This window comes from Megalobrama amblycephala, linkage group LG17 (assembly GCF_018812025.1).
Source record: "Megalobrama amblycephala isolate DHTTF-2021 linkage group LG17, ASM1881202v1, whole genome shotgun sequence".
Lineage (NCBI taxonomy): Eukaryota > Metazoa > Chordata > Actinopteri > Cypriniformes > Xenocyprididae > Megalobrama > Megalobrama amblycephala.
In genome coordinates, this window is record NC_063060.1 from 8,300,945 (window position 1) to 8,315,957 (window position 15,013).

Genomic DNA, 15,013 nt, shown 5'->3' on the forward strand with positions numbered 1-15,013 from the left:
TCAATATCAAATACTGTTTGCTAAGAAATATGTTCTGTCAGCCAAATATGGACTACTGTGTGTACTGATCTGACATCAGATGGAGTCAATGTGTCATTTGCCAGACATATGTCAAAAGGAGTCAGTTATGTATAAAACGTTTTGCCATAAATATACTCAATAGGTCTAATATGGACTTCTGTATGGTTGAAGTAACACTTTAAAAGATATACTTTTAAATGTATTAAAAGTTCAGATTCAAATAATCTTAGGCCAGAAATATATCCATTGGGTCAAAATATGCAATACTCTATGGCATCACGGTATCATCAGAAGGAGTCAATAGTAATGTATAAAAAGTTCAAGCTCAATTACTCTTTGGCCAGTCTACTAGGTCTAATATGGACTACTGTCTGAATGATCTAACATGAGATGGAGTCAATAAGTATATTTAGAAAGTTCATGATTGAGGACTAATTTGCCAGATATATGTACATTAGGTCAAATATGCAATACACTATGGCTGATGTATCATCAGAACAATTCCATGTGTATGTATAAAAAGTTCATGATCAAGGACTAATTTTCCAGAAATATATTCTCAGGAGTTCAAACATAATCGAGGACAGAAAAAAAAAAAAAAATGTTTATTATGATATAAATATGTTCGTCAAATTTGTACTATCAGTGTGATTTGACATCAGAAGGCTTCAATGAGTATATGCAAAGTATACGATGTGCGTAAATAAATGTGCTGTTGCATTACAACATGTAAGTTATACACTGTTTCCTTGCATTGCATATAAGAAATAACGTATTCCTCATGCATCAAATCACATATCGCATATAACAAATCACAAAATCTGTGCATTGCAATGCATTAAAAACTTTTACAATAATTAACATGTGGAAAGAAGAAATTAATATACATAGTTGCTGTTGCATTGCAGTGCATACACGAACTAACCTATAAGTTATGCACTGTTTCCTTGCTTTGTGCACACAAACTAACTTATTCCTTATGCACTGAAGAGCTAACACGTAACTGTTTGTGTTGTGATGAATGAACTAACGTTATGCATTGAGATTTAACACATTACATATACATGTGCTGTTGCTTTGCAATGCATAAAAAACTAACATGTAACTAGTAATTCCGTATAATTCCGTATTTTTTTATTGTAGAAAAAACAAATCACATATGTTGTTGTTTTGCAATGAAGAAAAGAAAAAGAAAAGAACTGTTTAAAATTGCATTGCTTACAATAGTTAACTTATTACGTTGTGTATAGAGGAAATTAATATAACATATGTGCTCTTGCATTGCAACATGTATGATATACACTGTTTCCTTGCATCCTATACAAGAACTAACGTATTGCTCATGCATTGAAGATGAGATTTGACACATTTCATGTGCATTGCATTTCAGTAAGTTATTCCGTTTCGCTGCGAAGAGAGAAAACTACAGGTGCTAGTTGCTATGCGTTGCAACAAGAACTAACTCTTTCCTTTTTACATTGAAAAGAAAACAAATCACATATGCTGGTGCATTCCAATGCATCAAGAACTGTTTCCGTGCATTGAATACAATTGTTAACTTATTTCGCTGTGCATAGAAGAAATAAATTAACAAAACATATGTACTGTTGCATTGCATCATGTAAGATATGCACTGTTTCCTTACATCTTATAAAAGAACTAACGTATTGCATTCATGCATTGAAGACATACATAACTCGTTTTGCGATGAATGAGCTAGCTCAGCCTTTATGCATTGAGATATAACACGTAACATGTGCATTGCATTTCAGTAAGTTATTCCGTTTCTGCGAAAGGAGAACACTACAGGTGTTTGTTGCACGGCGTTGCATACAAGAACTAACTTTTTCTTTTGTGCATTGAAGAGAAAACAAATCACATTGCATTGCATACAATAGTTAACATTACGCTGTGCATAGAAAATATTTAAAAAAAACATATGTACTGTAGCATTGCAACATGGCACTGTATCCTTTCATTCTATATAAGAACTAACGTATTGCTCAAGCACTGAAGAGATACATAACTCGTTTTGCGATGAGCTAACTCAGCTGTTATGCATTGAGATATAACACATTACATGTGCATGACATTTCAGTAAGTTATTCCATTTCGCTGTGAAGAGATAACGACAGATGCTTGTTGCACAGCGTTGCATACATGAACGGACTCTTTGTGCATTGAAGAGAAAACTGTTTCAGTGCATTGAATACAATAGTTAACTTATTACGCTGTGCATAGAAGAAATTAATATAACTTATATGCTGTTGCATTACAACATGTAAGATATGCACTGTTTCCTTGCATCCTATACAAGAACTAACGTATTGCTCACGCACTGAAGAGATTACATAACTCGTTTTGCGATGAATGAGCTAACTCATCCTTGATGCATTCCATTGCAATAGTTAACTTATTGCGCTGTGAATAGAAAATTAATCAAAAAAATATATGTACTATTGCATTGCAACATGTACGATAGGCACTGTATCCTTACATCCTATACAAGAACTAAGGTATTGCACTAACATTGCATTAAAGATACATAACTAACGCATTACTTATGCATTGAAGAGATAATAAATAACGTGTATTCCATAGCAGTAACTTGATCCGTTGTGCAGTGTTAAATAAATCCGTTCATAACACATGAAAGGTGCTTGTTGCACTGCATTGCATACACATAACATGTGCATTGCATTGCAACATGTAAGTTTATGCGCTGTTTCCTTACATCCTTATACAAGAACTAACGTATTGCTCATACATTGAAGAGATACATAACTCGTTGTTTTGTGACGAATTAACTAACTCATTCGTTATGCGTTAAAGAGATAACACACAACGTGCATTGTATCGCAGTAACTTGATCGGTTGTTCAGTGAACGTATAACACATGAAAGGTGCTTGTTGCACTGCGTTGCATACATGAACTGACCTTTGTGTCAGTGCTTTGCATACAATAGTTAACTTATTACGCTGTTGCATTGCATACCTTGCATTGTATACGATAACTAACGCAGAGAAAACACATAGTGCGTTGTGTTGCGATGTATGAACTAACTTATCCGTTAGCAGTTGAAGAGATAACAAATAACGTGTATTGCATTGTTTTGCGATGAATGAACTAACTTATCCATTATGCATTGAAGAGATAACACATAACGTGTATTGCATTGCAGTAACAATAACTAACGTTATTGCTCATGCACTGAAGAGATACATAATTCGTTTTGCGATGAATGAGCTAACTCATCCTTGATGTATTCCATTGCAATAGTTAACTTATTACGCTGTGAATAGAAAAAATAATTAAAAAAAATCATATGTACTGTTGCATTGCAACATGTAAGATATGCACTGTTTCACTGCATCTTATACAAGAACTAACGTATTGCACTAACATTGCATTGAAGAGATACATAACTAGTTGTTTTGCGATGAATGAGCTAACTCAGCCGTTTATGCATTGAGATATAACACAACATGTGGCATGGTATTTCAGTAAATTATTCCATATTCCATTGCAATACCTAACTCAATACGCTGTTGAATCCTATGTTCATATACCTGTTACTGTCCTTGCATCCTATACAAGAAATTAAAGTATTGCTCATGCATTGGAGATATATAACTTGTTTTGAGATGAATGAGCTATAACACATCCTTTATGCATTGAAGAGATAACACATAAAATGCGCATTGCATTTCAGTAAGTTATTCCGTTTCGTTGCGAAGAGAGAACACTACAGGTGTTTGTTTGCACTGCGTTGCATACATGAACTAACTCTTTCCTTTTGCATTGAAGAGAAAGCAAATCACATATGCTGTTGAACTGCAATGCATCAAGACTTGTGTCAGTGCTTTGCATGCAATAATTAACTTATTACGCTGTTGCATTGCACCATGTAAGTTATGCGCTGTTACCTTGCATTGTATACGAGAACTAACGCAGAGATAACACATAGTGCATTGTGTTGCGATGTATGAACTAACTTATCCGTTAGCAGTTGAAGAGATAACAAATGACGTGTATTGTATTGCATTGCAGTAACTTGATTGGTTGTGCAGTGAAGTTATAACACATGAAAGATGCTTGTTGCACTGCGTTGCATACATGAACTAACTCTTTCCGTTTGCGCTGAACAGAAAATAAACAACATATGCTTTTGTATTGCAATGAATCAAGAACACTTTCAGTGCATTGCTTACAATAAGTTAACTTATTACGCTGTGCATAAAAGAAACACATATGTGCTGTACATTGCAATGCATAACAGAATACATATTAAGTATGCCCTTTTAATGTTAACTAACTTGTACCGTTATAATGATCTAACTTAATGCGTTGTGCAGTGAAGAATAACATATAAGCTATGCACTGTTTCATTGGATTGCATACAAAAACTAACTAAAAAAACATATGTACTGTTGCATTGCAACATGTAAGATATGACACATGTAAGACACATAACGTGTATTGCGTTGCAGTAACTTGATTGGTTGTGCAGTGAAGTTATATACCGTTATAATGATCTAACCTAATGCGTTGTGCAGTGAAGAATAACATATGAACTGTGCACTGTTTCATTGCATTGCCTACAAAAACTAACTAAAAAATCATATGTACTGTTGCATTGCAACATGTAAGATATGCACTGTTTCATTGCGTCTTATACAAGAACTAACGTATTGCACTAACATTGCATCGAAGAGATACATAACTAGTTGTTTTGCGATGAATGAGCTAACTCAGCCGTTATGCATTGAGATATAACACAACATGTGGCATGGCATTTCAGTAAATTATTCCATTTTCCATTTGCAATAGCTAACTCATTACGCTGTTGCATTGCAACATCTAAGACATGCACTGTTTCCTTGCATCCTATACAAGAATTAACGTATTCCTCATGCATTGGAGAGATAACACATAACTCGTTGTGTTGCGATGAATGAACTAACTCATCCGTTATGCATTGAAGAGATAACACATCAAATGCGCATTGCATTCAGTAAGTTATTCCGTTTCGTTGCGAAGAGAGAACACTACAGGTGTTTGTTGCACTGCGTTGCATACAAGAACTAACTTTTTCCTTTGTGCACTGAAGAGAAAACAAATCACATAAGCTAGTGCGTTCCAATGCATCAAGAACTGTTTCAGTGCATAGCAGACAATAGTTAACTTATTACGCCGTGCATAGAAGAAACAATAAAAAAAAAAACATGTACTGTAGCATTGCAACATCTAAGACATGCACTGTTTCCTTGCATCCTATACAAGAATTAACGTATTCCTCATGCATTGGAGAGATAACACATAACTCGTTGTGTTGCGATGAATGAACTAACTCATCCGTTATGCAATGAAGAGATAACACATAACATGTGCATTGCATTGCAGAAACTTGATCGTTGTTCAGTGAACATAACACATGAAAGGTGCTTTTTGCACTGCGTTGCATACATGAACTAACTCTTTCCTTTTGCAATGAAGAGAAAGTAAATCACATATGCTGTTGAATTGCAATGCATCAAGACTTGTGTCAGTGCTTTACATGCAATAGTTAACTTATTACGCTGTTGCATTGCACCATGTAATTTATGCACTGTTACCTTGCATTGTATACGAGAACTAACGCAGAGATAACACATAGTGCATTGTGTTGCGATGAATGTAATAACTTATCCATTATGCATTGAAGAGATAACACATAACGTGTATTGCATTGCAGTAACTTGATTGGTTGTGCAGTGAAGTTATATATCGTTATAATGATCTAACCTAATGCGTTGTGCAGTGAAGAATAACATATGAGCTGTGCACTGTTTCATTGCATTGCCTACAAAAACTAACTAAAAAATCATATGCACTGTTTCACTAACGTATTGCACTAACATTGCATTGAAGAGATACATAACTAGTTGTTTTACGATGAATGAGCAAACTCAGCCTTTATGCATTGAGATATAACACAACATGTGGCATGGCATTTCAGTAAATTATTCCATTTTCCATTGCAATAGCTAACTCATTACGCTGTTGCATTGCAACATGTAAGATATGCACCTTGTATCCTGTACAAGAACTAACGTTATTGCTCATGCACTGAAGAGATACATAATTCGTTTTGCGATGAATGAGCTAACTCATCCTTGATGTATTCCATTGCAATAGTTAACTTATTACGCTGTGAACAGAAAAAATAATTTTAAAAAATCATATGTACTTTTGCATTGCATAAGCATAAGCTTTTGTATTGCAATGAATCAAGAACAGTTTCAGTGCATTGCTTACAATAGTTAACTTATTACGCTGTGCATAAAAGAAACACATATGTGCTGTACATTGCAATGCATAACAGAATACATATTAAGTATGCCCTTTTAATGTTAACTAACTTGTACCGTTATAATGATCTAACTTAATGCGTTGTGCAGTGAAGAATAACATATAAGCTATGCACTGTTTCATTGCATTGCATACAAAAACTAACTGGACCCACTTTATATTAAGTGGCCTTAACTACTATGTACTAACATGTAAATTAATAATTTGATACAATGCACTTATTGTGTACATACATGTTTTTACATTGTACTTATATTTTAAAAACACCTGCATGTAATTACATCTGTAATTAATTTCTGTAATTACATTTATAATTTCACTGTTGACCCATCCCTTAACCCTTACACCTACCCTTAAACCTACCCATACCGCCAAACCTGTCCCTAACCTTACCCTTATCCCACCTCAATAGCTGAAAATGTGTTTTGCAATTCAATATGAACCCAATAAGTACATTGTACTTATTTTTTGATGTAAGTACATAGTAGTTAAGGCCACTTAATATAAAGTGGGACCAACTAACTAAAAAAACATATGTACTGTTGCACTGCAACATGTAAGATATACACTGTTTCATTGCATCTTATACAAGAACTAACGTTTTGCACTAACATTGCATTGAAGAGATACATAACTAGTTGTTTTGCGATGAATGAGCTAACTCAGCCGTTATGCATTGAGATATAACACAACATGTGGCATGGCATTTCAGTAAATTATTCCATTTTCCATTTGCAATAGCTAACTCATTACGCTGTTGCATTGCAAGAATAACATATAGGCTATGCACTGTTTCATTGCATTGCTTACAAAAACTCACTAATTTGTTGTGTATTGTTCAGTGAACACAAAACGCAGGTGCTGTTGAACTGCATTGCACGAAAACAAATTCCTTTGTGAGTCCATATTCCAAAATCCATATTAGACCTACTTAAACATTTTTTGTTTTGTTTTGTTCCAAAACTCCACGATCAAGTCCTCTTTGCTTCACTTTAATGTTACTACAAGCCATATATGAGCCCAAGTTGGACCTACTGATCATATCTCTGGCAAATTAGTCCTCGCTCGTAAATTTTTTTATCGATACTCATTGACACCTTCTGATGATATGTCAGCCACACAGTATTGCATATTTGACCTACTGAACAAATTTCTGGCAGATTAGCCCTTGATGATGAAATTTCCATACAGACTCATTTACTCTGCGTAGACAGACAGTAGGCCATATTTGACCAAAGGAAAATATTTCTAGCCTAAGTGCGTTTGACCTTGAACTTTCTATATATACTTTTTGACTCCTGATTTCACTTCACCCATAGAGAAGTCCATATAAATCCAACTGAACATATTTCTGACAAAATAGTCATCGATTAAGAACTTTCTTTACCTAATCATTGACTCCATCTAATGAAATGTCAGGTATATAGTATTGCATATTTGACCCAGTGGATATATTTCTGGCCAAAGAGTAATCGGTCTTGAACTTTTTATATATACATACTGACGCCTTTCTGATGTCACATCAGCCATATTGTAGTCCATTGATTCACTCTGATCTTGCTTTAGTCATATATGAACACATATTGTCCTACTGAACAAATTACTGGCAATTTAGTCATCCATGATGAACGTTTTAAATAAAGTCATTGACTCCACTTCTGAGTTTTTTCAGCCATACAGGAGTACATTTTAGACTTAATTAAACTTTTTCATTCCCAAGAGTCCTCGATCAGGAAATGCATCATTTAGATGTTACTTCAGTCATAGAGTATTGCATATTTGACATTATGGACATATTTCTGGCAAATATGTCCTCAATCATGAACTTTCTATACATACTCATTGACTCCATCTGATGATACGTCAGCCAAAGAATACTGCAAATTTGACCTAAAGGTCATATTGCTGGTCAAAGAGTTCTCAAACTTGAACTTTTCACACATGACTATTGACTCCTTCTGATGTTACTTCACCCATAAAGAAGTCCATATTAGGCATACTGAACATATTTCTAGCTAATTAGTCCTCGATCTTAAACTTTCCATTCATAGTCATTGACTCTGTCTGTTTTTTTTTTCCCCTTGAGCTTTATAGGAGTCCATTTTAGACTTGATTAAAGTTGTTGCAGTCCCAAGAGTCCTCAATCATGAACTTTATATACATGCCTCACTATGATGTTGCATATTTGGCATAATGGACATATTTCTGGCCAAAGAATACTCGATCTTGAACTTTATTCATATACTTATTGACACCTTCTGATGACACATCAGCTTTACTGGAGTCCATATTTGACCTAATGAACATATTTCTGGCCGAAAAGTACTCGATTTTGAACTTTCAGCACACACTCATTGATTCACTCTGATGTTATTTGAGCCATATATGAAACCATTTTGAACTATTGAACAAATTTCTGGCAAATTAGTCCTTGATGATGAAATTTCTATACAGACTCATTGACTCTGGGTGCTACATCAAACAGACATGTAGGCCATATTTGACCTAAGGAACATATTTCTGGCCTAAGTGTGCTTGATCTTGAGCTTTCTATATATACTCTTTGACTCCTTTTGATTTGACTTCACCCATACAGAAGTCCATATAAGACCTACTGAACATATTTCTGGCAAATTAGTTCTCGATCAAGAACATTCTTTACCTACTCATTGACTCCATCTAATGAAACGTCAGGTATAAAGTATTGCATATTTGACCCATTAGACATATTTCTGGCCAAAGTGTACTCAATCTTGAACTTTTTATTTTTTGGCCTAAGAGAGCTTGATCTTGAAATTTCTATAGATACTCATTGACTCCTTCTGATTTTGTTTCAGCAGTACAGAAGTCCCTTTTAGACCTACTTAAACATTTTTATGTCGTCGATCATGAATTTTGTATACATAATTATTGACTTCATCTGATGTTAGATAAGCCAGACAGTAGTCCATATTTGACTGACGGAACATATTTCTTGCCAAAAAAGTATTCGACATTGACGTTTTTATATACACTCACTGACGCCTTCTGATTTCACATCAGCCATACAGAAGTCTATATTTGACCTACTGAACATATTTTCGGCCCAATCTTGAACTTTCTATACATAGTCATTGACTCAACTTCTGAGATTTTTCAGCCATACAGGAGTACATTTTAGACGATTAAACTTTTTCGTTCCCAAGAGTCGTCGATCAGGAAATTTATATACATGCCTCATTTTTGATGTTACTTCAGTCATAGAGTATTGCATATTTGACATTATGGACATATATCTGGCAAATAAGGCCTCGATCATGAAGTCATATTTAGTCATATATGAACACATATTGTCCTACTGAACAAATTACTGGCAATTTAGTCATCCATGATGAACGTTTTAAATAAAGTCATTGACTCCACTTCTGAGTTTTTTCAGCCATACAGGAGTACATTTTAGACGATTAAACTTTTTCGTTCCCAAGAGTCGTCGATCAGGAAATTTATATACATGCCTCATTTTTGATGTTACTTCAGTCATAGAGTATTGCATATTTGACATTATGGACATATATCTGGCAAATAAGGCCTCGATCATGAAGTCATATTTAGTCATATATGAACACATATTGTCCTACTGAACAAATTACTGGCAATTTAGTCATCCATGATGAACGTTTTAAATAAAGTCATTGACTCCACTTCTGAGTTTTTTCAGCCATACAGGAGTACATTTTAGACTTAATTACACTTTTTCATTCCCAAGAGTCCTCGATCAGGAAATGCATCATTTAGATGTTACTTCAGTCATAGAGTATTGCATATTTGACATTATGGACATATTTCTGGCAAATATGTCCTCAATCATGAACTTTCTATACATACTCATTGACTCCATCTGATGATACGTCAGCCAAAGAATACTGCAAATTTGACCTAAAGGTCATATTGCTGGTCAAAGAGTTCTCAAACTTGAACTTTTCACACATGACTATTGACTCCTTCTGATGTTACTTCACCCATAAAGAAGTCCATATTAGGCATACTGAACATATTTCTAGCTAATTAGTCCTCGATCTTAAACTTTCCATTCATAGTCATTGACTCTGTCTGTTTTTTTTTTCCCCTTGAGCTTTATAGGAGTCCATTTTAGACTTGATTAAAGTTGTTGCAGTCCCAAGAGTCCTCAATCATGAACTTTATATACATGCCTCACTATGATGTTGCATATTTGGCATAATGGACATATTTCTGGCCAAAGAATACTCGATCTTGAACTTTATTCATATACTTATTGACACCTTCTGATGACACATCAGCTTTACTGGAGTCCATATTTGACCTAATGAACATATTTCTGGCCGAAAAGTACTCGATTTTGAACTTTCAGCACACACTCATTGATTCACTCTGATGTTATTTGAGCCATATATGAAACCATTTTGAACTATTGAACAAATTTCTGGCAAATTAGTCCTTGATGATGAAATTTCTATACAGACTCATTGACTCTGGGTGCTACATCAAACAGACATGTAGGCCATATTTGACCTAAGGAACATATTTCTGGCCTAAGTGTGCTTGATCTTGAGCTTTCTATATATACTCTTTGACTCCTTTTGATTTGACTTCACCCATACAGAAGTCCATATAAGACCTACTGAACATATTTCTGGCAAATTAGTCCTCGATCAAGAACTTTCTTTACCTAATCATTGACTCCATCTAATGAAATGTCAGGTATATAGTATTGCATATTTGACCCAGTGGACATATTTCTGGCCAAAGAGTAATCGATCTTGAACTTTTTATGTATACATACTGACGCCTTTCTGATGTCACATCAGCCATACTGTAGTCCATTGATTCACTCTGATCTTGCTTTAGTCATATATGAACACATATTGACCTACTGAACAAATTACTGGTAATTTAGTCCTCCATGATGAACTTTTTACATAAAGTCACTGACACCATCTGATGATACGTCAGCCAACTGAAATTTCTATACAGACTTATTGACTTTTTTTGGTGTTACATCAGACAGATAGTAGCCCATATTTGACCTTAGAAACATATTTCTGGCCAAAGAGTACTCGATCTTGAACTTTTTATTTTTTTGGCCTAAGAGCGCTTGATCTTGAAATTTTTGTAGATACTCATTGACTCCTCATTTTATTTCAGCAGTACAGAAGTCCATTTTAGACCTACTTAAACATTTTTTTGTCATCGATCATGAATTTTGTATACATAATTATTGACTTCATCTGATGTTAGATAAGCCAGACAGTAGTCCATATTTGACTGACGGAACATATTTCTTGCCAAAAAAGTATTCGACATTGACGTTTTTATATACACTCACTGACGCCTTCTGATTTCACATCAGCCATACAGAAGTCTATATTTGACCTACTGAACATATTTTCGGCCCAATCTTGAACTTTCTATACATAGTCATTGACTCAACTTCTGAGATTTTTCAGCCATACAGGAGTACATTTTAGACGATTAAACTTTTTCGTTCCCAAGAGTCGTCGATCAGGAAATTTATATACATGCCTCATTTTTGATGTTACTTCAGTCATAGAGTATTGCATATTTGACATTATGGACATATATCTGGCAAATAAGGCCTCGATCATGAACTTTCTATACATTGTCATTGACTCCATCTGATGATATGTCAGCCATGGAATACTGCAAATTTGGTCATACTCCAAAAAAAGGTCATATTGCTGGCATAAGAGTTCTCAAACTTGAACGTTTCACACATTACTTTTGACTCCTTCTGATGTTACTTTACCCATAAAGAAGTCCATATTAGGCATACTGAACATATTTCTGGCCAAAGAATACTCGATCTTGAACTTTTTACATATACTTACTGACACCTTCTGATGTCACATCAGCTTTACTGGAGTCCATAGTTGACCTAATGAACATATTTCTGGCCGAAAAGTATTCGATTCTGAACTTTCAATACACACTCATTGATTCTCTCTGATATTATTTGAGCCATGTATGAAACCATTTTGACCTACTGAAAAATATTTCTGGCAAATTACGCCCTGATGATGAAATTTCTATACAGATATAGCGTTATTTTACTGTCAAATGTCGAGAGCACATTATTGTGACGCGAGAGCATATCAATGTAATGCGCGAGCGCAAATCTGTCCGCTCGCGCGCGGATTTCCTTTGCTCTTGGGCAAATCTGTCCGCTCGCGCGCGGATTTCCTCTGCTCTCGCGCAAATCTGTCCGCTCGCGCGCGGATTTCCTATGCTCTCGCGCAAAACTGGACGCGCGCTCTTAAATATACAGTGCTCTCTTATGAACTGCCTCTCCTCTCGCTCAGATGCGTGTGCACACTCAAACTGTTTCCTGCGTGCTCAAACTGCACATGTGCGCTCACGAATCTCTCCGTGCTCTTGCAGAAATTGATTTGCTTTTGGATTAAACGCTGTCAAAAGTTATCAACCAATCAGAAGTGACGACTGATCTATGAAAATGATACGTGGAATCTTATTGGCTGAGAGTGAACTGCCCCTGGAATTCTTTCTACAAAAATGGATATTTCATTTCTTTACAATTTAATAATATTTAATAATATTAATCAAAATGCAGGACATATCTTAGAAATGGCTTGGAATGGGGCGCTTGGATGTTTTCTATATTAATAAGCTTGTTTGTCTAACTGCATCACATTACAGGTCAAACCCCACTGAACGATTTATCCAAAACCATCATATTAGCCAATATCATGGACCAAAACATTAAATTAAACATTAATTAAAAACAAAAGATTAAACAACTAATAATGTTATAAATCAGTCTATTTAGAAATGTGTAAAATGTTATAAAGCCTATTTAAAAATATGTATTAATTTAAATTACAATATCGTTTGAAATGAATGAAGATATGATTCGTACAGTGTTTTTAAATTAATTTCTTGAATTAATGATTCTGATCATCAAATACATTTTAACAGTCACTGGTCACCACCTACTGGCAGAACAGTGTAATAACATTAGTTTCAAAGGTAATTTATTGCTAAAATCAGTGTATATTCGGACTATAAATTGTTATTGCAATAGGCTACTTGCATTATTATTTAATGTTTGCAACACAGAAGTAGCAATAGTGTGTTGTTGAAAACGCTTTGTGAAGCTGTTTAAAACATATAGTTTATGACCACTGTTTTCAGCGGCAATGCAAAACCAGGTTTAAATATTCCAGTATGTTCGTAATTTCAAAGGTTTAATAGACATAACCGAATCGTTGTCATTTAGGAATAAGATCGTGTTATTTTGATTAATCATGCATACATAAGAGCTTAAGTATTTTTGTATGTCATGTTTTATACCCGACCTCAAAAGAAATTGACTATGGTGGTATATGTGATCTCCACATTTTAAGTATTAAGGGAATGATGATCTGACCTGATCTTGTTCGGTCTTAAATCAGAAGATATTTGTTGGTAATACTTTACAATAAGGTTTCATTAACATTATTTAACTGCATTAGTTAACATTAACTAATAATGAACTGCACTTCTACAGCATTTATTAATATTTGTTAATGTTAATTTCAACATTTACTAATACATTATTAAAATCAAAAGTTGTATTTGTTAACATTAGTAAATGGTACATTAGTACATGGTCTGGTGGTTCCTGCTCTTCAGAAACCAAATCTTGATTCTTCTGTACTTGAAAATTACAGCATATTTCTAATCTACCTTTTATCTCAAATGTTTTTGAAAAAATAGTTTCACGTCAACTTCACTCTTATTTAAATCTAAATTCTTACAAGATGTTTCAGTCTAGTTTCTGAGCCCTTCACAGTACAGAGTCTGCTTTATTGAAGGTCTTTTTATTGAATTTGTTAACATTAGTAAATGCACTGTGAAGTAAACAACCAACAAACAGCTGTATTTTTAACCTTAACAAAGATTAATAATTACAGTAATGTATTGCACATTGTTAGTTTATGTTAGATAATACATTTAACTAATGTTAACAAATAAAAACCTTATTGTAAAATGTTACCTATTTTTTATATAAATTTCAACACAAAACGTATGACCACAATAACTTTAAGAAACATTTTTTGTTTGTTTGTTTAGATAAATTGGGGTTTGACCTGTAATGTGATGCAGTTAGACTAGGTTACATTTGATAAATATTATGAAATATCCATTTTTGTAGAAAGAATTCCAGGCGCAGTTCACTCTCAGCCAATAAGATTCCACGTATCATTTACATGGATCAGTCGTCTCTTCTGATTGGTTGATAACTTTTGACAGCGTTTAATCCAAAAGCAAATTAATTTCTGCAAGAGCACGGAGAGATTCGTGAGCGCACATGTGCAGTTTCAGCGCGCAGGACACGTTTGAGCATGCAGGAAACAGTTTGAGCGTGCACACGCAATATCTGAGCTAGAGGAGAGGCAGTTCATGAGAGAGCCCTGTATATTTGAGAGCGCGCGTCCAGTTTTGCGCGAGAGCATAGGAAATCCGCGCGCGAGCGGACAGATTTGCGCGAGAACAAAGGAAATCCGCGCACGAGGGAACAGATTTGCGCTCGCGCATTACATTGATTTGCTCTCGTGTCACAATAATGTGCTCTCGACATTTGACAGTAAAATAACGCCATAT